The sequence below is a fragment of the Pantherophis guttatus genome, chromosome 5 (assembly GCF_059756535.1).
Source record: "Pantherophis guttatus breed Tessera chromosome 5, ASM5975653v1, whole genome shotgun sequence".
NCBI lineage: Eukaryota > Metazoa > Chordata > Lepidosauria > Squamata > Colubridae > Pantherophis > Pantherophis guttatus.
The window spans coordinates 83,499,247-83,520,017 of record NC_142067.1 but is presented as its reverse complement, the minus strand read 5'-3'; the positions used below and the strand labels follow the sequence as shown (position 1 = coordinate 83,520,017).

The 20,771-nt window shown below is 41.3% G+C and overlaps 1 protein-coding gene and 1 long non-coding RNA gene across 17 annotated transcripts in view; one reads left to right on the top strand and one right to left on the bottom strand.

The window, feature by feature from the left end:
- AP1S2 (adaptor related protein complex 1 subunit sigma 2) overlaps positions 1 to 2,980 on the bottom strand; it is a 26,010-nt gene extending 23,030 nt beyond the window's left edge. For 2 of the 16 annotated variants that reach the window (XM_087895247.1, XM_034434801.3), the window contains exon 1: positions 2,734 to 2,867. The gene's annotated coding sequence lies outside the window, so the exon portion shown is untranslated. Of the gene's footprint in view, positions 1 to 1,686; positions 2,524 to 2,667 lie in introns of those variants that run through there. The other 14 variants (XM_087895253.1, XM_034434826.3, XM_087895250.1 and 11 more) reach the window with 12 other exon arrangements.
- On the top strand, positions 2,893 to 20,771 carry LOC132710477 (uncharacterized). Its single transcript, XR_009621175.1, has 3 exons — positions 2,893 to 3,031; positions 12,670 to 12,740; positions 20,588 to 20,771. It is a non-coding gene; the product is annotated as an uncharacterized LOC132710477 (long non-coding RNA).

Genomic DNA, 20,771 nt, shown 5'->3' with positions numbered 1-20,771 from the left:
TTGGCAAGTGGTTCATATTTATGACAGTTGCAGTGTCCCGGGGTCATGTGATCACCTTTTGTGACCTTCTGACAAGCAAAGTCAATGGGGAAGCCAGATTCACTTAACAACCATGTTACTAACTTCACAACTGCAGTGATTCATTTAACAACTGTGGCAAGAAAAGTTGTAAAATGGAGCAAAACTCACTTAACAAATGTCTCATTTAGCAATATAAACTTTGGGCTCAATTGTGGTTGTAAGTCGAGGACTATCTGTAATTGTGCTTTATGTCTAAGCCAGCTTTCTTAAACTGTTTTTTTCAATTAAACTTTAAAATAGTACACTTCTCAAATTTTGTGCTGCATATTGCAATACTGTTTGCTCCAATCTAATATCCTTCAGGTGGTAGAGCCACAATTCTCACAATCTTAAATCAACAGTAGCACATTATACAACAAGACGTTTAGTAGGTTCAAAACTAGGATATGCCTCTGTATTTAAAAACCAAGTGTATATAATAAATATAGTAATGAGTATTCAAAAATAATGAACTAGTTTTATAAGTGCCCAAAGAACTTAAGAATATTCTAAGCTACTACTTAATTATTCTTTTTCATCTTTGCCCGTACTGTTTTATATTCCTGGAATTTATTCTTTAATGTTAGAAAGTTTTTCTGCTAGAAAAATCTATCATTTCATTTAAGTGTTTCCAATATTGAGGTCTCTACTATCAATGCAGTTGCAGGTGCACAAAATATTAAACACAATCTATTCAAAGTCCTGAATATCAAAGTATCTTAAATTATGTGTGGTATTCCTCTTGCATATTTCAAAACTGCACAGAAAAAAAATCTTAGGCAGAATCACCACCTCAGCCTAAGTGCAATATAAAGCACAATCTATACAGCCTTTCAACTGATGAGAAACTTGTGAGAACTCAGAAAAAATGAGGAAATGGGTATATATGGTTAAAAATGTAGAGTCACATTTTGCAATTAGGTAGTATTTGAAGATGAGTTTTTATTTCAATAGAAACTTATCTATTTTGATGCCAGCAATTATAGCACAATTATGAGACACATATTCAGTGCTTTTTTAAAAAAACAGTAGCTATAGTTTAATGAAACAATATGAGTGAGAAGTGTTTTATTTCCTTCGGCTACCCTACCAGAATTTTTTTTTTTGCCACTAATATAAATAGTCTATTGTAAAAAAGCTATTCTGAGACAACAATTATTTTTCTATAAAAAGATGATTCAATATATTGAAATTGAATTAGTAGATGAGGAAGCACTATAGATCCAGCTCAGCCACATTGAGCCACTATTATTGAAATTACAATGATCAGTCACAGAATAAGCTAAAATTGGGATTCAAGTCTTTTTTGCAATGAAGAGAGATTACTGTATGGAATATTTTTAACACTGAAATAAAAAGTATTATATAGAAAAAGTCCTTCCTTCAAAATAGTCACTTTTATTATAATTAATCATATCTTTGTAACCCGTTTTTGTGAGGACTAGTTATGCCCATTCAATACTGTTTTCCCTTACTGCAAATCATAGCTTTAATCAAAATAATCTGCATATTAGAACGAAACTCCCTAGGACATAAATATTTTATTTTTTCCTTTTTTTTCATAAGACTGGGAAACTGGGAAAAACCCTAAATAATAAGCATCCATGCTCCAATGGTTTACTTGACCTCATTTTTGTCTAAGTTGACTTTAAAGTTATCTTGCCAGCTTGTATCATTAGGGAGAAGTTGAAAGAAAAGTGGAGCAGAGAGGCTACTATAATATTCCCTAAATGGGGTCTCTAGATCATTTCATTTATCCAGAATCACCACTAATTTTATTGTTTCTGCAGTTCCACGGAAGAATTTTATTCTCAACTGATTTGCCTATTTCGCAAAGTAGCAAAAAATAAAAAATAATAACTGGCCCACAGCCAGATAACTCTTCTGTTTTCCTACTATGTTTATATTGCCTCCTTCTTCCGGAAGAAAAATTGTTGCTCAAAAGACAAAGCCGCTATATAAGACTTTATGATGTGTAATATCAGAGCAGCGCGTTGGGAAACACCGTCATTAGCACTTCTGTTTTATATAGAAGCTGTGCTTGGAAGAGTTCTGCTCACGGCACCCGTCACTGTTTATTTTAAATCTGATTAGGTAAAGGGATGCTTTAACGAACTAACTGCCTCCTTCACACATCCACTCAGAAAGATACACGTAAATTTAGCGGCAAACAGATCCAGCTTAAAGAGGAGGAAGCGGAGTGCACTCTCGAATACTTCGGCTAATTAAAGAACAATCAGGTGGATCCTCAGGATTTCGAGAGAGAGAAGCCAAGAGGAGATCGTCTTCCCGTTTGACCATCCAGTAAAGCGCACCGAGTACCACGCGAGGGGCGAGCGCAGCGGTGTCACTCCTCCTTCCGCCAACAGCACGAGAGGTCACGCGGGTGCCAGCAACGGGGCCCAATCCCTCAAGCTGGAGCCGGTTTTGGCACACACGCGCAGAGTCCGGCACAACCCCCTCTCGAAGTACACCTCCAATTGTAGGGGGCGAGCGTTCACGCGCATGCAGGCACGGATCCGCACAAGGGACGAGGAGAGGCAGAGAGCCCCAGCCGCGCAGCTCTCCCAGTCACCCATCCCAACCTAAACCGTTTTTTTCGTGTACCTCCACGCGACTTCAGAGGTGCCGCCGCCAACCGCCGCGCTCCCGGCTCAACTCCCCCATGCTTACCGTTATCCCAGAAGCGTTGGCAGGCGCGCGCACGGCTGAGGGAGAAAAAAAAAAAAAGAAGGAATCCGACAACCTCCCACCCGAAGCACTGGGCGAAGAGGCGGGGCTGCTAGCGGCAAGGAGCCCGAGAGCCGGGGCCGAAAGAGAAGACGCGAGGGAGGGATACAGGCCAATTCTAACCGTCGAACTTCATTCGCTCTTCCGAGCAGAGTCTATCCTGTCGAGAAAAAGAGGAGGAGAAAGGATTCCCAGGGTAGCCAATCCCTGAACAGAAAATGTACGCGATAAAATAGAATGGGTAAGAATCGGCGCTGGTACTACCCGAAAGATACAGCAGCTTGGCAGGAGGGAGAGGAACCAATCAGAACAAGAAGTAAACGTAGCTTTTTATATAGCCAATCAGAAGACATCAGGGAGTGATGTTAGCCAATCAGAGGCCAATTGGGAGGCCTCTCTTTTTACTCATCCGGGAACAAACCGATACATCGATGACTAGAATAAAATGGGCATGCGCCGCTACGTTGCTGATAGCGACGTTTCGCTTGTCATTCTTACTAGGTTTTGCCAACACGTAGTCTTTCTCTTCTTTCTTTTGTGCGCAGATTTTTAAGCAAGTCAGGGAAATTGGAATATTGTTACAAAAACAGCTACCCAGCATAAATTGGGAGGAGACTGGCAAGCGATTTTACATGGCCTATGGCTATCCAATTGTAACTAATCTAGGCAGTTGTGCAGGGAAATTATTTTTGCTATGTGCAACCAATTATTACATGCAATTAGTTGCAGGAGAATATACAAGATAAATGGCAAGGAAACGAAGAAGGTAATGGTGGATATTCTATTCCAGAAGAGTGTTGTCAATTTCTCTAAGAACAGGGCAGGCTCAAATGGTTTGTTTATTACTAGGAAATAATTAGTTTGTATGAGAAACACATTTTGGATACATTTTTTGTTGTGAACAACACATTTTTGTTGTGAACAACAAAGATGTAGGAAAGACCAGTAATAGGTTTATTTCAAGTGGTAGATGCTGGAAGGATGAAAATCATTGAGTGGGATATAAAGACTACCCATCTGTTTTATGTGTAAAATACTATTGTTAGGTATGGTGGAAGATCCTTCACAAGTCTTGAATTAAAATCCTTCTCTCTCTCTCTCTCTCTCTCTCTCTCTCTCTCCCTCTCCAAAGTAGTTTTTAAAAAACTTTCCCTACGAAGGTGTGTGTTTCACACTCTACCATTTCTACAAAAGCATTGTATTTTTCCTTTCTTCCAACTCTAAACCTGATCTAATGGTCTCAAACAGCAGGCTGGTTTGTGCAGGATGGAGTACCTTCAGATCAGAACATACTCTGTGTCTCAGAGTAAATACATGCATTTGTAATATTAGAAAGATGCATTAAAATAAATGCCTTTTACCAGTACAGTTTCAAATATACTGTGTAATTGTATTTATATAATTTATTACTTTATTCTTTTAATAAGTTTGGATGAGTATTTTAAAAAGGCCAAAAATTTTAAATAGAATTTTCATCTGTGCTATTGCAAAAACAAAATAGAAGGCTTCTCAATTTATCACACAACTAAGTGAAAAACAAAGCATGACATTGACTATATCTGAAAATAAATGAATTGAATTTATTAATTTATTTAAAATTATCAAAAAGGGATTTAAATTGCCCCAATTATATAGGTCAGAATGGAAATGTAGGTAATTGATTCATAACCGTCATAAATAGCTTCTTCCACTGAGTGAAATAATTTATTTAACATATGTAGTATACTGTAACTGACATGAAGCCTAGCTATCGTATTTTTCGGACTATAAGCACCTAGGTTTAGAGAAGGAAAACAAGAAAAAAATAGTTTTTGGCCTCTGTGCATCCCGTTTTTACCCTCCTCAGCATCCAGAAGCACTCTGCAGTCCCATTTTTGCCCACCCTGGCATACAAAAGCACTCTGCCCATTTCTGACCTCTGGTGGCTTCTGCAGGTCCCGTTTTTGCCCTCCCTGGCGTTGGGAAGGCTGAAAATGGGATGTGCAGAGGGTTTGGGAGGCCAAAAACGACCCCCTTTTTAGCCTGCAGAGTGCTTCTGGACTTCATATATTTAATCAGAAAACAATTGATAAGAGATGGTATTAAGAAACAAATGTGGATATATATATTTTTTAATTTGATTTATATGCCGCCCTTCTCCGGAGACTCAGGGCAGCTTACAATGCGTTAAGCAATAGCCCTCATACTTTTGTATATTTTATACAAAGTCAGCTTATTGCCCCCACAAACTGGGTCCTCATTTCACCTACCTTAGAAAGGATGGAAGGCTGAGTCAACCTTGAGCCTTGGAGAGATTCGAACCAGCAGAAATTGCAGACAGCTGTGTTAATAACAGGGTGCGTATACCACTGTACTATCAAGGCTCTATTTGATCCAGGATGAATCACTGTTAATTCTTGAGATGATCTAGGATAATTAAGAATCCATGGTAAATTTTCTATGAGTTGATTACAAAAACAGTTTGCTAATGGAAGGTTTTGTCTTCATTATTATTATTATTATTGTTCTTCCTGTTAACTATTTTGTCATTAATATAGTATATTGAGGACAGGTTAATAATTTGTAGATAGAATTAGTAGTTTAAAATTTTGGGGGGGCTGTTTCACAAGGGGTGGGAAACTAATATTGTCATTATATATTAAGGAGCATTCAACTGGAGCAGGGGTGTCAAACTCAAGGCCCAGGGGACAGATCCAGCCCATGGGTTGCTTAGATCTGGCCCGCGTGGCTGCCCTGGAAACAGCAAAGGATCAGCCCATGGTGCCTCTGCTAGCAAAAACAGAGCTTGGGAGGACTGCGCGCGGTCCGCCCAGGCCCCGTTTTCAGCCCTGACGGCTTCCTGCAGCCCTCTTCCAGCAAAAAGGGAGCTCCATTTTCGCTGGCAGAGGGCTGCAGAAGGCCATTGAAAACGGACCCAGGGGCACGTGCAGCCCACCCGAACTCTGTTTTCACTGGCAGAGGGCTCCAGGAGGCCATCGTGGCTGAAAATGGAGCTCAGGAGCCCATTTTCTCTGGCAGAGTGTTCAGGCCACCACAGATGCCCCCGACTGAGTAACGTCAAGCTGGTGTAGGAAGTTAGCACCCACCCCTCTCCTAGAAGAATGAAATATTTTAGGAAATATTAAAAAGGCAGAATATTTTGTTTCCCTAGATGAGAAAAGGAGAAACATATTTTTAAAGACAAGGCAGCTTCCTGCAGCTCCCTGCCCCCACCCTTCAGCTCCAGGGTGATGGGATTAAGGCATGGCCCTCAGGCAGGGGTGGGTTCTAAAAAATTTTACTACCGGTTCTGTGGGCATAGCTTATTTTATGGGCGTGACTTGATGGTCATGTGACTGGATAGGCATGGCCAACTCAATGTCACTCACGTCAAGGGGTGCCTCGCCTAGCCCCTCCCCTCCCAGCCATTCCTTGTCACACCCAGCCTCAACATATCTATAGTTCTGTAAAAATGTTGTTCACCTTTTTTCAACTTTATTATCTACATACTATAGATGCACTTTCATGGACCATTGAAAGGAGGAAATGTCTCACATGCTTTGCCCAAGAGTGTGATAGGCAACAGGCTTTTAAGGGGCTGCCAGAAAGAAGGTGGGGGGGCAATGTATTTTGCAAAGCACCAGAAGGCAAAACGAAGCAATGGATGGAAACTGAACAAAGAGAGAAGCAACCTAAAACTAAGGAGAAACTTCATGACAGTGTGAGCCAATATAGGTGCAGAAATATTTCAGTCATAATTTCACATATAAAACAGCCATTCGTGTAATACAACCTGCATATTGTTCAAAACAGTCATTAGTATTATCATGGCTGATGTTTGACAGCAAGCCTAAAAGTTAAAGATTACAAGAGTGCTTCTTTCTCTGTATGTATACAAAACATCACATACCAGGAATAGCATATTAAGATGGACTTATGCAGTGGTGGGTTTCAAAATTTTTTACTACTGGTTCTGTGGGTGTGGCTTGGTGGGTGTGGCGTGGCATGGCGAGCGTGACGGGAAGGATACTGTAAAATCCCCATTCCCTCCCCACTCCAGGGGAAGGTTACTGCAAAATCCCCATTCCCTCCCCACCCCATTAACTTGCTCTGGGAAGGAATCAAACTCCCCCCTCTTCATTTCCCCAAATAAAATATTACTCATAAGAAAAGCAAGGAAAAATCAAGCTGCTAACAAGGAACCTGCCTGATACTCATTCCACATTCCTGCCAGCTGCATAAAGGACACTTTATAGGAAGAAAACAGCTTAGAGATAATAGAAAGTGGAAGCCAGAAGTTCGTCTCCATTTACAAGCAGGCAGAAAACTCATTCAGGACAAGATATTTCACAATGGAAATCGGCCAAACCTTTTTAGAAACACAAAGCCCATGTTGCACAAACCCCAAAACTTCAAAAACATAGAACCATATAAGAATCCCTCCTCTTATCCAGTTTGTTGTTCAGCTGACCCAGAAATGAACTGCTGAATGTCACTTCGCTTCTGCAAGGAAAAACCTCCTTCCAGCAGCTACTTCTTGGCTTGTCAATTTAAAGCGATGGCGTCTTTTATTTACTTTTTTTCCCCTGGCTGAGAAGGAGTCCTGATTTTTTCCTTCTAGCCAATCAGTTGGGAGGCTTCTTGGCTTCTCAATTTAAAGTGACAGTGTCTTGTTTTTTTCTCTTCTTTTTCAAGTGAGCCCTGATTTTTTTCCTTCTAGCCGATCAGCTGGGAGTCGGGAGGCAGCAAATAGATTGGGGGCAGGGGCAGGCAGAGGTGGTATTTACTAGTTCTCCAAACTACTCAAAATTTCCACTACCAATTCACAAGAACCGGGGAGAACCGGTAGCAACCCACCACTGCCCTCAGGACATGATACGATTAGCTCTCTACCCATCTCACCACATGGCACCTGGGAAGATTTCATCACCCAGCAAGGCTCAACCAAGCCTGGGACTCAGGACAGCCTACAGAGTTTCCCCTGCATGGCCCCATGGGAGTCTGACAACCAATCAGAATACAAGCTCAAATTCAAACGGGTATAAAACTCAGGCACTCTTGGCATCTCTTCTCTTTTTTTCTTCACCCAACATCATCAAGCCATGTGATCTTTTCCACCATTAAGAACCATCTTTCCAAGCAGTCTCTTATGTTTCCAGTGTCTTTCTCCCGACTTGGAACTGAACCCAGATGGACATTTCTTCCAACACTGGCCATGTTCACACTGGCCACACCCATCTCGGCACCTGAGGTCAAACACAACCCTGATGCGGCCCTCAATGAAATCGAGTTTGACACCCCTGAACTAGAGGGAACAATATATGTATATGTACCCTGTTTTCCCCAAAATAAGACATCTCCTGATAATAAGCCCAATCAGGCTTTTCAGCACATGTGCTAAAATAAGCCTCTCCCCGAAAATAAGCCCTCCTCAAAAATATTTAAATGCAGAGCTGGAAATCAGGTAAGACGGCAAGAGAGCCCCATCTTGCTTCACACGCCCCAAAATAATAAGACCTCCCTGAAAATAAGGCCAAGCTCTTATTTCGGGGTTCAAAAAAATATAAAACGGTCTTATTTTTGGGGAAACACAGTATTAGTTTTTTAAAATGTACTTTTTAATGTTTTGTTTTGTGTTTTTTCTTTGGTTTTTTTTTTTAATTGGTATTTTCTATTTTAACTTTTTTTGAATATGCGTGGTAGGGATCCAACAATCATTCTGTTGTTTTTATCAAAGTTAGCAAGCTACCATGTCGGATATGAGTTTATACAGTTCTTAATAGATCACAGTAACTTGAATATGCACCTACAGACACAAAAATGCAGAAGAAGCTGTTTTACAACTGATAAAAAGGAACCAGAGTAACATCCTGAAGAAAATATAGTAACACCCCTGCACATTACTATAGAAATGAGAGATGATAGTGTGTGTTGTTAAACACACTATTGAGAGTATTGCAGTTCTTTGGAGCATATTATTGCTATATGAATATGGGCCCATAATATGGTAACATGATCCAGCTAACAGAAAGCAAGTATTCTAAATTATGTGTGTATAAGTAAAAGTAATTACATAACAATATAAAAGTCACCCAGGTATGTTCAGCAGGTATGGCAATTAATATATTTAATTGACAGTGTAAGCATAAGTTCTCTAAAAGCAAACATTCACTCCTTAATGGGAACACTGGAGATTATTTTAAAAGGACTAGATCCAACACTTTCAAGTCTATGCAGCAATCTAGAATGATGAAATATGTAGCAAAAATAATTTTTTTAATCAGCTCTGTAACCATTTTACACTTGTCAATGGTTGTATTGTGAGGAAATTGAAATTGAATGTTGGAGGAGCTTCTTACTTGACACCTTGGAGTAGTGAAAATGGAGGCAAATTTTCTTAGCTAGGAATAGACTAAGATAGTGGTTCTCAATCTGTGGTTTGGAAAACCTTTGGGGGTCTTGATTTCATCACAGGGGGTCTACAAAAGCTTGAAGAAATGTTATGATTTAAATCTCGAATTAAGCCTCAGTGGTCCATGGCCACAAAAAGTATTTAAAGGGGGTCTGTGGTGAAGAAAAGGTTGCAAACCGCTGGATTAAGAAATGAAACAGTTTGCGTTAAATTGCTTAAATTGCCAGCCTATCCAAAGGCTGCCCAAAACAATATTATTTCATCCATGGAACTGGCCTGTCTTGCCATAGCAAAGAATTTCCACTCATTGCAAGACATTTATTGTCACAACCATTTTAGTTGCGAATGCATATTCAGAGTGCTCAGAAATGCTTCCAGGGGCTTCAACACTGTTACGCATGCCATAGATACATTGAAATAATCTTTCGTGGCAACAGATATTCCAGAACAAAAATGAACACAGACTGTAGTAAAAAGTTGCAAACATTTTGGGAAAAAAATGGAATAATATACTATATAACATCAAGCTTTTATGATCCATCTACTAATGGATTGGCTGAAAGTTTTGCTCAAAGTCTCAAGAATGCCACGTGAAGAATTCCTGAAGAAAACATTAAATAAAAAATTGTAAAATTTTCAATTTGCATATTGTAACAATAGTGATTGCAATAGGAAATCAAATATCAGTGGTGATGTTTTTAGGTCATATTTTATGTTCAAGTTTAGTCTACTCAACTCTAATTTGAGGGTGTTCAAGATAAACATCTGAAAAAAAAATTACCCACAATGAAACAGGACACCTGTTCATTATACAAAATGTACTAGCAAGAGAGTTCACAGGGAAATATAAATGGACAATGAAAAGGATGCTCATATTGGATATTATTCCTGATAACATTTGGAGAGAACACACCAACCATTTGATGAGAATAAATTTATAAAAAGAAGAATAATGCTTGGAGAATAATGTCATTCCTGTAATTCCAGCGCTAGCTCTGTTAGTACTTTCCCTCTAAGTAAACTAAGGTGACCAGATTTTAACATTGGTAAAGCGGGACACCCACAATTTTGTGGGCGTGGCTTGGAGGTCATGTGACTGGGTGGGCGTGGCTAGCTGGTCATGTGACCGGATGGCCATGGCTATGTGTATAGAAAAAAGTCATTTCTGACAGGTCCTCGCACTTTTGACTGGTCCTCACACTTATGACCATCCTCACATTTATGCCCATGCAGCATTCTTAACAACCATGTCACTCATTTCACAACTGCTTCTCTTCACCATGGTGATAAGATAGGGCAAAAAACATAAAATGTGAGGACAGTCATAAGTTTGAGGACTGGTCAAAAGTGCGAGGACCAGTCAAAAATAACTTTTTCAGCCCTCTGAGTAGTCCATATGCATAAAAGGATACAGCAATAGAGAGGGATGAAGGAAAGGAAGGGAAATTAGAGTAGGAATGAGGGTAAGAGAGTGAGGAAGAGAGGAGGAGAAGGAGAAAGGAAGAGGAAGTAGGGAGGAGAAGAAGAGGGGGGAAGAGAAAGTAAGAAGGAAAGAAAAGAGAGAGGTGGTAGGTTTGAGGAGAAAGATTGCTGTACAAAAAAAAAAGATGAAAGGGAAGACTTTAAAGAATAAAAGAGAACAAATATGAATAAATAGCAATAATTAGAAACACATACAAACATACAATGTATTTTCTTTGAACAGAATATTTGGTTGGTTCACAAATTTAAACAGTGTTTAGTCATTTCAATTAAATTTACAATTTCTATATTTCCTTTTTGCCATATTTATTCCTCATCTATTTTTTAAAAAAACCAATATTACCCTTCATCCTCATCTCTAATCTTAATCAAATTCAATTTTTCCCTTCTATTCTATATTATACCCCTTCCCATTGTCATCTATTTTTATATCCATCCTCACATTGGTTAATTATGTAATTATGTAATACAGTTGTTTAATACAAATCCAAGATTTTAATATAAATCAATTAGTTATATAACTATCTTTTTTGTATATTAATCAATATGAACATGGATATTCCAATTATTTCCATGCAATCCAGTTTCTTACAAATCAATTAATTATATTTACCAATAATAATAAACCAAATAATTTCCCCCATATAGTCCTCCAAACCACAACTTAACCATTTCTGCTTTCAACACAATATACAATTAATAGTATCTCAATTATTACAATTCCCTAGTTAAATAGAGGTTTTTTTCTTTTATGTTTTAAAATCTTGAACTCTCCTCTTTTGCCCTAAATTTCCCATTGTTTGCAGTTTTGCACCTACCTTTTTTGGTGAGGAAAAAGAAAAAGAAATCTCTCTCTGCCTCATTTTGCCACGTTGCAGCAAAGACCCTGCTTTACTTTCAGTTTCGCTCTTTCAGCATAGTTAGGGGGAAAAAATCTCCAGCACTCTGCAGCTAGCAACTACAGAGCCCTGAGCAAAACAGCTGAGAGCAAATCAGCTGAGAGTCGGGAAGCTGATCTAATCAACTTGTGCTAATTAACCTATGCTGAAGCTTTAACGGGCTGTTTTTTCTATTTTTGCAGGCATCGGTCTACTCATTTGTTTTTTTTTAACACTGATCAGCTGTAGGGCAGCCCTTTGAAGCCCCGCAGCAAGAGTTTAAACAGTTTTTTCCCTCTAGCCATCAGCTGGGACTCAGGAGGCAGCCAGGAGCAACCCACCACTGCGCAGTTCCCTAGCTTGTCATGCATTCTTTCCAAAAATCGGGAGTTTTTAAAAATGCCACGGGACGCGGGACAAATTGTTCAAAAGCGGGACTGTCCCGCCAAAAGCGGGATGTCTGGTCACCTTAAAATAAACATACAAATAGTGTCAGATAGACTTGAGCATTTTTGGCCTTATTGACAGATATGCTCCTATAAAAACCACAATCACACCTAGATTTTAAACAGAGATCTGTATTTTATTAAGTACTATGTTATTGTCTTTAGTGATTGATTAAATATGACAGTCATTTTGTGTAATTAGAAAGTTACCTTATAAAGTTTACATATTCATTGAAGTGTTAGTTCTAGATGTTACTGATATTGCCGTTTTTCATCCTCTTCCTCCTTGTTTGTTTCAGTAAATCAAGCAGCAGTAAAAGATAAACCTAAATCCTGCCTCTATTGTATTTTTGTTCAGTAGAAAGAAACAACAAAAAGGATGAGCGTTTCCCACTTTTCCTATATTAAAACTTTCCAATACTCTGGCTAATTTCTTGCAATATACCCAGTCTTCCTTCCCTATAGTCCTGCTAGAACATAATCTGAACAAAGGCTTGGCCAGATATACACCTGCGACTGACCTGCTCATGGTTCAGCTTTATTTTAAGCAGAAACATATATGTATCCCTTAGCATGCATGCAATAAGGTCATCCCTTATCAGAATTCGAGGATCTTGCCCAATAATTACTCAGAGTCTGTCATGATAATAATTTTCATTTATTCATATCTGATCTCTTGCAGGAGATGCAGAGGAAGAACCAAGAATCAGGGAGGATTCGATATATATATATACAAAGGAGGAGTGGTCAGAGGTAAGTAGGAGTGGTTTTGGGAATGATGTAGACAGAATGGGAGGTAACCATAACTATATACAAAGATAAATATATTAGGCATTTACATATGTGACAGAACCCCCTCTAAATGCCTAAGATAATTGTATGTTCAGCTTTGACCTTAAATATAAATGCTGTTTGTTAGGTAAGGGTTTCGTAAGTATGTCTGCTATTTGCTCACTTGTTTCACAATGTATGGTCTTTAGAAATCCAATATTAGACAACTGCCTTACATGTTTGTACTTAATATCGATGTGTCTGGATCTTTGGCCCACTGCATCTGATTTGGAGATTTCTATGGCAGCTTTGTTATCTTCACAAATGATGATGGGGTAATTGGGTTCATTCCATATGGTAGTTAATAAATCGTCAAACCATATGAGATTATTTGCTGCCTTTGATAAACATACAAACTCAGCTTCAGTAGTAGATGTTGCAACTAGATTTTGTTTTCCTGTGTACCAGTGGATGGGACATCCATTGAGAAAGAGAATATAACCTGAAGTACTTTTTCTAGTTTTTACATCTCCTGCCCAATCAGCATCAGCATAACAGGAGAGTGTGGGTATTGGTGTGTCATCTGGTTCTAATCTCAGAGATGCACCTGAACTATGTTTCAAATATTTAATGATTTTTTTTAACAGCTTCCCAATGATAAATAGTGGGTCTGCTTACATAACTATATACGAAGATAAATATATTAGGCATTTACATATGTGACATCCCTGTCACTGATTATTCAGATATCTTATCTACCTTACTAAAATCTGTCTTTGTCGCCAAACACAGAAATTAAAGGAATTTATAGAAATGCAGAGTTTAAAAGTCTTAACATCCCAAAGCCACATTCCAACTGATTTAATTACAATGTTTAAACTTTATTAAAGTTACAAGAATATTGCAATAATTGTTCTTGTACTTTCTTCTGAAACATATAATAGGAATATGCAGAGGAATTTAAACTTGAAATGTTTTGATGTTTTCAATTGTATTTTAAACAAACAACATGTTTTGTGGGGTTTCTTTCAAATACAAACCAAATATTGAAGTGAAACTGCTCAGGTTTTTTATGCTGTTTTAGGCAAAATGACTGGAAATCATCTAGCCTCTTGCAATCTTGTCTCTAATATTTTACTGGCTTTGGGTGGGTAGCTGTCTTGAAGTGGATCATTGGAGCAAATCAGATATATTAAGACACATATGACATAGCAAGGGAACTTTTGGGATTTGATTCTTTCATTCATTGTGCCATTGCCTGACTGCATGGAAGGTAACCTGCTACTGCTGAGTATTGTTTGTTTTTGAAAGATTTCTATGAGGAAGACACATAAGTCTATGTGTGGGTTTGGCCTTCAGAAGAATAGTAGATGAAGTGCTAATGTAATATTGGCTTGATTGGCCTATTGAATTCAAATGAAATGCATATTATCTGTTATTTTAGTGATTCAGGATGACTTTATAAATCAGGAAACCTTCCTTTTCAAATAAATTTTGAAAGCTCTACAATCAACACTACCACAGCGCATGTACAAAGCACATTTAGTTACCTAAGTTTAGCAAGCCATTAAGTTGATGTCTCTTTTTTCCAAAAGGTCTGCTATCCTGATAGCTTCTTTAGTTTGGTTGGCTGCTTGAAAATTGCTATTTTTGGACTTCAAATGCATTTGAAAACTAAAAAAGATCATGTTGAAAAAGAATGATCGGTTGATTGGGTTACTGAAGTTTGGGATCTCATCACTGCACTCTGTGTATTCTCTTCCACATTTTTGTTTGTAGAGATTCATGTAAAACTATAAGTCAGTTACAGTACCAAGCTTAGGAGTGGGTGTGCATTCTATTCATGCTAATGAGGTCTATTTGTAGTTGGCTGACAAACCATACATATGAGTAGTCTTTAATGGCACTACATCTACCTGGAGAGAAGTAAGCAGTGGGTACCACAAGGCTCCATCTTAGGCCGACTACTCTTCAATATCTTCATAAATGACTTAGATGAGGGAATAAAAGGAGAACTCATCAAATTTGCAGTGACCAAGAGGAAGCTGAGTGCTGGGGGAAAGCACTGACCAAGCCTCCCCCCCGGGCTGGACCTTTCCGAGTGGAGGAGGTCAGGAGCCTGGAAGATTCATCAAGATCCAGATGGTCCATTGGAGTCAGAAGGAAGGAAGACTGGGAAGGAAGAACTAAAGGGGTGACCATCATCTGAGGTGGCCAATGGTGAGAAAGGCAACTGGAAGAGCTTGAGATGAGGACGAGGAAGGTGGAGAATCTGGTCATGCCAACCTACTGATGAAGCAAGTCATGCAGTTCATGATGAAGAAATGTGAGCCACAGGCTATGGCTGTCACCAGCGAAGCCTAGCAGACCTAGGAGGAAGAAGTTGGGGGATGAGTGTTGCACTAAACACTATGGCGGGGGATGCAGTGACCCCAGTGGTTGTTGCAGCTGCCACAGGCATAGTACCAAGGGGATTGTCACGAGTGTTTCCAGGATTGCTGTGGCTACTTGCCTACTCACAAACAGTATGGTTTCAATCAAGCCATCTGCTGTTTGTAATTACCTGCAAGCCTTCCCCGCCCTAGTTAATTGCAGGTTAACTCCCCATATAAGCAAGGACCTTTTCGCTTACTACTGGGGCCTAGACTCCGGTTTAGGCCTAAATGCACAGCTCCTGCAGGAAGCTCAGTGCAAATGCCACAGATGGGAGAAGAATGCAGATAAGGACTCCAGACGCTGTTGCAGAGAAACTCCCACGGATGCTTTCCTTTTGCTGTTTTGTAGCACGCAAGCTATCATCGGGACTGCTGTTGCTGGACCTTTTTCCTCCCACAAGCTTCAAGCAATGTTTGCTGTTTGAACTGTTTTTACTTCAGATGACTTTTAGCTGTGAAGTTTGTGCTGCCCCCCTTCTATTACCTCGATGATGTATCGATGCCGAAGCTGCTTATCTTCATGTTAGCTTTATTGTCTTGTGAACTGTTTCGGTATTGTGGAGAGGAATCTAGGGAGATAGCCTTGCTTCACATAACCAAGATAAGACTTTGTTTTTAATGTGCTTTCTTAAATACATAGTGCTTTTTAAATGTTTTAAAGTAAATTATATTTTTACACAAGACGCCTCTGTCAGATTTATTTCAGTCTCAGTGTGTTTGCTCATGAGCTGGTTCATGGTCTGGGGTACCCCTCAACCCCATTCCCTAACAGGATCTCTCAGGTCTGCTGACCCTTGAGGGGCCCACAGCCTGTTGGATGTGACATTCCACAATGAATGCACCAGAACTGAGAAACTTTGATCATTTCATGATGGCCCTTCATTGGCATTTCAAAGACCCCCTAGCTAACTGCAGAATGAGGGACCACATCAAAACTATGTATCAAGGCCACAGGGTGGTGGCAGAATACACTTTTCCTGGCCAAAGAGGTGGAAATCAACCAAGCATGCAATAAGTACTGTCCAGCCCAAACATGGAAGAAATTACTCCTAGAAAAGAAACAGTGAAGCCACACAACCTGTAGCCATGTTCCACTGTCTGCTTGAAGTGTGGCCAGGAGGGGCACCAAGCAGCAGAATGCAAAGCCAACTGCCCAAACAAAAAAACCCCATGAAGGAAGAAAAGTTGTTCTTTGGTCCAAAAAGGGGACCAAACAAGAAGACCCCTCCTGGTCCTACAGGAAAGGCCACCAAAGCACTGCAACAGGCCACGGAAATGGCACTGAAGGGAGTGGAGGTCATCAAGCTCATCCCATCACCAAAATGAGATGAGGGAACACTGACTCCACCAGCCAATGGCCATGGGCTAACTGAGCTGGTAAGTGGCCCAGTCACACCAGGGATGCTACCCATTGAGCTAAGCCTCCAAGCCTCCGGGCTAAAAGCCACCTTAAGGGCCCTGCTAGACTCAGGCTGTACCAGTTGCCTGGTTAACCCACCCCTGGTTGAGAAGTTGGGGTTCCACTTGAAACTCCTGAAAGTCCCTATTACATTTTTCCAGATAGATGAGGGCATCCCAGCGACGTTCGTCATCGAAGCCATAAAAATGTGAATGGGGGCTCACATAGAGACTTTAAGTTTCATAGTGGCCCCAGGGATGGAATGGCCCCTGGTGTTAGGGCTGCTGTGGCTAAAAAAGTGGAATCCTTATGTAAACTGGAGAAAGGGACTGCTAAAAAATCTGAATGAATTGCCCTCCCCGAGAGCAAGAGGTAATCCGGAAGGCTACATCTGCCCAGCTGAAATTGGGGCAGTAGCACAGAGGCAGGGAAAGGACCTCCCTGCTATCCCCAAAGAATATCGGGACTTAAGAGAGGTGTTCAGTAAAAAAGGGTTCAGATAACTTCCCCCTCACCAACTGATAGACTGTGCCATAGAGATCCTACTCGGGGATAAATTGCTTAAGCTGAAGCTGTATTCAATGACCCTAAGAAAGTTAGATGAACTGTGGGTGTTCATTGACAAAAATCTGGCCCGTGGGTTCATTCAACTGGCCCGACCATGGATAGCAGCCTCTGTTCTGTTTTGGGAAAACAAGGACAGGATGCTTTGTCTATATGTGGATTATATGGGGCTAAATGCTGTTTGGTTGGAAAATGTCTATCCTCTGTCCCTGATGAAGGACATGCTAGCCCATCTGGCCAAACACAAAATATTCACTAAGCTGAACCTGTGAGATGCCTACTATTGTGTGAGAATGAGGGAAGGGGATGAGGGGAAAACGGCATTAAACTGCCCTTTGGAATGCTTTAGAATCCTCCCTTTTGGCCTCCGGGTTGCCCCAGCAGTGTTCATGCAGTTGATAAATGAGGTCTTACATGAGCACCTGTATTTATTTATTTATTTATTTATTTATTTATTTATTTATTTATTTATTTATTTATTTATTTATTTATTATATTTCTACACCTCCTTTCTCCTGTAGGACTCAAGGCAGTGTACAGTCAAGAAAAATATAGACACACAAACATCATAAAATTGCTAATTAAAATTATTATTATAACATAGTTCGGCCCAATTAAATAGAACCTAAAATTAGATAACATTTTAAAAACATTCACATGTTCATATGTTTAGCCCCGCTTGTTGGAACATCAGGGTTTTGAGGGCACGGCGGAAAGCACGGAGATCAAGGATATTTCGTATCTCAGGGGGCAGTTCATTCCAAAGGGTTGGAGCCCTCACAGAGAAGGCCCTCCCCCTGGGAGTCGCCAGTCGGCATAATTTGACTGACGGTACCCTGAATAGTCCCTCCCTGTGAGAACGAACTGGTCGGTGGGAGGCTATTGGTGGCAAAAGTCGGTCTCGTAGGTACCCAGGTCCTAAGCCATGGAGCGCTTTAAAGGTGATAACTAACACCTTGAATCGTACCCGGAAGACCACTGGGAGCCAGTGCAGCTCGCGTAGGAGAGCTGTTACATGGGCGCAACGAGCTGCGCCCATAATCACCCACGCGGCTACATTCTGGACCAGTTGGAGCCTCGGGTGCTTTTCAAGGGGAGCCCCATGTAGAGAGCATTACAGTAGTCCATATGGGAGGTGACTAGGGCATGAGTGACTGTGCACAAGGCGTCCCGATTCAGAAAGGGACGCAACTGGCGGATCAGGCGAACCAGATAAAAGGCACCTCTGGCCACGGCCGTCAAATGATCTTCTAAAGATAGCCGTGAATCCAGGAGGACACCCAAGTTGCGGGCCCTCTCTGTGGGGAGCAAGATCTCATCCCCAATTGTCAGTGATGGTACCAGCTGACTATACCGGGACGCCGGAAGCCACAGCCCTCGGTCTTGGAGGGGTTGAGTCTGAGCTTGTTTCTCCCCATCCAGATCCGCATGGCCTCCAGGCAACGGGACATCACAGCAAGGGCATCATTGGGGTGGTCTGGGGTGGAGATGTATAGCTGTGTGTCATCAGCATACTGATGAACACCCACCCCGAAACCATGGATGATCTCGCCTAGCGGTTTTACATAAATGTTGAACAGAAGGGGTGAGAGGACTGACCCTTGCGGCACCCCACAAATAAGGTGCCTTGAGGTCGACCTCTGTCTCCCTGCCAACACAAACTGCGAATGGTCAGAGAGGAAGAAGGAGAACCACCGAAGCATGGTGCCCCCTATTCCTAACCCCTCCAGCCAGTGCAGTAAGATACCATGGTTCATGGTATCAAAAGCCGCTGAGAGATCTATTAGGACCAGGATAGAGGAACAACCTCTGTCCCGAGCCCTCCAGAGATCATCCACCAACGCGACCAATGCCGTTTCCATGCTGTATCGTGACCTGAAGCCCGACTGGAACAGATCCAGATAGACAATTTCATCCAGGTATCGGGGTAGTTGTCGCGCCACCACACTCTCAACAACCTTTGCAACAAAGCGAAGATTGGAGACTGGACGATAATTTGATAATATAGCCGGGTCCAGGAAAGGCTTCTTGAGGAGGGGCTTCACAACCGCCTCTTTCAAGGCAGCGGGAAAGACACCCTCACTCAGAGAAGCATTTATAATCCCCTGGAGCCAGCCTCGTGTAACCTCCCGGGAGGCCAGTACCAACCAGGAGGGACACGGGTCCAATAAACATGTGGCAGTGTTAAGCTTGCCCAGAATCCTGTCCACGTCCTCAGGAGCCACAGAGTCCAACTCTTCCCAGATAACGCTCTCAAGACCTACCCCCGTCTCCTCCCCTGGATCTACCCAATCGGAGTCCAGGCCTTCCTGAATCTGAGCGACTTTATCATGCAGGAATTGTACAAAATCCTCAGCTCGACCTTGTAAGGGATCTTCCCATACCCCCACCTGAAGTAGGGAGTGGGTCACCCTAAACAGCGTGGCTGGGCGGTTCTCTGCAGATGCAATAAGAGCAGAGAAATAGCTAGACTTCGCCGCTCTTATCACCACTAGGTAGGTCTTAATATAAGATCTCACCTGTTTCGGTCAGATTCAGATCGGCTTGTCCTCCAATCGCTCTCCAGGCGTCTTTTCTGACGTTTCATCTCTCTCAGCTCCTCGGAAAACCAAGGAGCTAGACGAGATCGGCATCGGGTCAGAGGCTGCAAAGGCATGACGCGGTCCAAGCCCCCAGTAGCCGCCCTGTCCCAGGCGACCACCAGGTCCTCAGTCAAGTCGTGAGCCAGAGTCTCAGGAAATGGCCCAAGCTCCATCAGGAACCTTTCGGGGTCCATCAGGCGCCTGGGACGGAACCATTTGGTTGGTTCCATCTCCCTGCGGTGGGTGGAAGTGACTTGAAAGTCCATGTGAAGGAGAGAATGATCAGACCATGACAAGGACTTGATAAAGGGATACTGGTGTATTTGAATGATATTTTAATTGGTACTTGGTACTGACCAGGGACTTAGCTCAAGTCACCACCCCCAAATTAATGGGGACGTGTGAATGTGTGAACTCAGTATTGGAACAGTATCTTAGATGTTATATCAATTATCAGCAGGATAACTGGACTGATTTGTTGTCTTTTGCTGAAGTAGTGTATAATCATTCTCTTCACAGTAGCATAGGTTTAGTCCTTTTAGAGTGGCTACAGGACAAGACTTTAATCCAAAACTTGAACTACCCCTTAATGATCTGCTGATATCATTGCTGAAAGAGTGAGTCACCCAACTGCGAAATACATGGCCAGTGGTAAGCATAGAATGACCCTTCAATATTTAGTGGCCTGGAAAGATTTCTCAGCTGCTCAGAATGAATGGGTTGACCATTGTCATGTTATAGCTCTAAACTTTTAAAATGCTTCCATAATCAATATCCTGATGAATCCAAATGACATTTCTCCTGTTTTATGTTTCTTCTCTCCCTGTTTGTTTTGTTTTTCTTCCCCAGACTAACGTCGCTGTTCAAGGGGGCAACATGTCAGGTCCACATCATGTCCTGCCATTCTGTTGGAAGGGGGAGGAGAGAACAGCTTTTTGGCATTTTTTCACATGCTTTTGCTTCATGGGCTTTTTCAGATTTTTCCTGACTTTACTGCAACCACACTCTCTCAGTAAAAGTTCTTTTGATTCAA